Source organism: Tachysurus fulvidraco, chromosome 4 (genome assembly GCF_022655615.1).
Source record: "Tachysurus fulvidraco isolate hzauxx_2018 chromosome 4, HZAU_PFXX_2.0, whole genome shotgun sequence".
NCBI classification, from domain to species: domain Eukaryota; kingdom Metazoa; phylum Chordata; class Actinopteri; order Siluriformes; family Bagridae; genus Tachysurus; species Tachysurus fulvidraco.
In genome coordinates, this window is record NC_062521.1 from 15,313,726 (window position 1) to 15,316,746 (window position 3,021).

Consider the following 3,021-nt stretch of genomic DNA (forward strand, 5'->3'; position numbering starts at 1 on the left):
GTGGCATCTTTCAGATGGAAAATACAGCCTGTCACCGTGTACGCATCGTTTGAGGAACATGACAAGGTATTTGAGGTGTTGACACAATCTACAAATTCCTCAGATCTTAATGAAACCTAGCATTTGTGCAGTGTGCTGGAAGTCCAATCCTCAGCAGCCGAACCTCACAGACATAAAGAACCTGCTTTTACCGTCTTAGTGCCAAAAACCACAGGGAACTTTCAGAGGTCTTGTGGAGTTCATGCTTTGGCAGGTCAGAGCTGTTTGAGTGACACACCGAGGCCTAACAGCATATTAGGCAGATGGTAATAATGTTTTGTACTGTGTAGATAAATATGTCAATGAAAATGTTTGAGTACATAAAAGAGCCATGGACTAAAAGTTCTAACAGTTATCATTATTGCTTTCACAAACCACTCATGAAAGCAAGCTGTTCTCCAAGCTGGGGACTGCAAAGCACTATTGAACCAGCAAAGAGATCTTGAAACAAGTTGGCAAATTGGGTAAACTTCACAACTAAGTGTATAGAATAAGACAGAGAATGAAATCCACCTCCAGCTCTAGTATAAATGGTTGCATTTGGATGATTACAACCAACCCTACAAGCTTGGCCTATCATAATTGGCTTTTTTGACTTTCCTTTACTCTTTTTCTCATCACTGTGATTTGGCAAAGCCTAAGTGAATTTCTTTTCAGGCTTGCACTGAATGGCTCTTCTGTATGTCACTACTCGATCACCAGAGAGACGCTGTAGGGGGTGTATTCATACAAAGGCCAACGTCAACAACAAACACACAAGAACCACAGCCAGCTTCACAATGCTGGCTCAGATGGACATGTCTTCAGTCGTCTCTCATTCAACAGACCACCTTTCATAGGTAAATGTTGGGAGTCTTTATTCAGAGGCTTGTTAACCAAGTACAGAGACCTTTTGATAAGTGAATAATTGCCTGTTACTTCCACAGGGTTAGAGTTATTTCCAAACCAGGATACTTTGACTTAAGCATAGCTTTAACATAGCTACCATTCAGTGTTTTATCTATTGGACTATGGAATCATCATCGTGAATGAAAGGTGTGTGCATGTTCATCTACACACTTTCTTGCTACAGAAAACCCAGAAAATTATAACTCCACTGTCATGTAGACTCACCACAGCCACAGGTAGAATTACATTCAGATTGTTTTACACTATCCATCTGAAGGTGCTGGGATAAGTCCCGGATTGTCGTGGCTCACTTTAACTCATGCTCTACTACTATAAAATATTGTCTTGATGACATGGTGGTAAGTTTCTACATGATCTCTGTGAACCAGTCATAAACAGCAGGATACACATAAAGACAGCAGAGGTGAAACACCATCATGTTTCTGCTGGCTATCCTGTCATCACATGCCCTAAAGTTGCAAAACCCACACTGAGAGACAAAGAAACTGGTTAACACACATCTGCTTTCTCCATAAACTGCTCTCATTGTCATCATCAACATCATCATCATCATCATCATCATCATCATCATCATCATCATCACCTACATCATCATCCTCTGATGCTCTCCAGGTAAATTTTCGTAAGTGAAACTCCAGCTGTTTGTATCTGACACATGCTTTCAGCATATTGGCCTCCAGTTTTTCCAAAAAGGCAAATGGTAAGACAAAGACAAAAAAGTTGGTTCTTGTCTGATTACAGCATGCCTGCATGGTCCGCTTTTTTCTGTGTTGCTCAGTGTAAACAACAGTTACTACACTGCACTGGTATTTTTTTAATGAATTCATAAACATATTGGTCATCTGGCTCCCTGAATGAGTTAGGTAATAAAAAATTATACCAGCAGTGTGGCTAGTACTTGTTTTGTAAGCCGTAACTCCACTTTAATTGTGATTCATAAAGTGGAATTAGAGTGGTTAGGTACAAGCCCATTATTTGGTTTCTATTTTTAAATTTGTGCTAGAAAAAAGTCATGTCTGCATAGTGTAGTGAAGCAAGCAGTTGGTGGATTTACAAGGAGGCTGTGAGATCATTTCCATGGCTTGTAAATTACTGCCTTTTTCCTCCCAAAATTGTACTGTTTCAAATGACGTTACCACGTCAGCACACCTACTCTTCAAAACTTTACAGTGAAATGAGAGTCTACATTGTCTTTAGTATTAACTGTGGATAAATTTTCCTTTTCCTTCCTAGAGGAGAATACAGAACGCACCAATTTCCTTTTTATACATGCCTTTTTTATTATTATTTTAGGTCTTGCTGAATTATTGTGGATCTGTAGCCCACTATTTGACTTTGTAATCAAACTGTTTGTTATTAACACCAGCAGTTACTTAATAAATCGAATTAAAACACTTTTATGCATTAAAATGCTTTTATGCATTATGCCTGGTATTAATTTCACAGTGGTGGTATTGGTACAAAACCTACTGAGCACATGTGGACTTTGTTTTAATGGAAACAGAGGTGTTAATGTGTTCCAGATGGGTGTCGACGAAATCTGACAGCCTGAATGCAGACAATAAACTACAGCAATACAGATAAAGATAGACTGTAATCCAAAGCATTATTGTTTTCTATTCCAGGTAAAAATGATGATCATTTTTGTGTTGTTGGAAACTTGCACATTCTCTTAAAAAAAAAAACTCACAACCACAACTGAAAGAATAACAGGTCCTGGTTTTTCCCACTCCTGAACACAACATTCTCTGGCTTTCCATAGTGACACAATGATCCATGGAGAGGCTGTATTTATTCAGCAGTAAAAGCTGAGCATGAGCACTCTGCTTCATGTGCTGTGTCTTTGACTGGCAAATCCTGTTTATGTTTCACCCCTAAATTGCATCAGAAACAGTGAAACTTCTAATGAAAGTGAGACCTGCAACCACATGCAGATAAGCAGAAGCATATACTGTATATCCGTAGAAGCTGTGCTTTAAATCAATCAACTCTACAGAACTGTCTCAGAACATTGTTAAATTGAAATCTTATGAACTTATGAATCACCTATTGATTATTTTATACCTACACTTA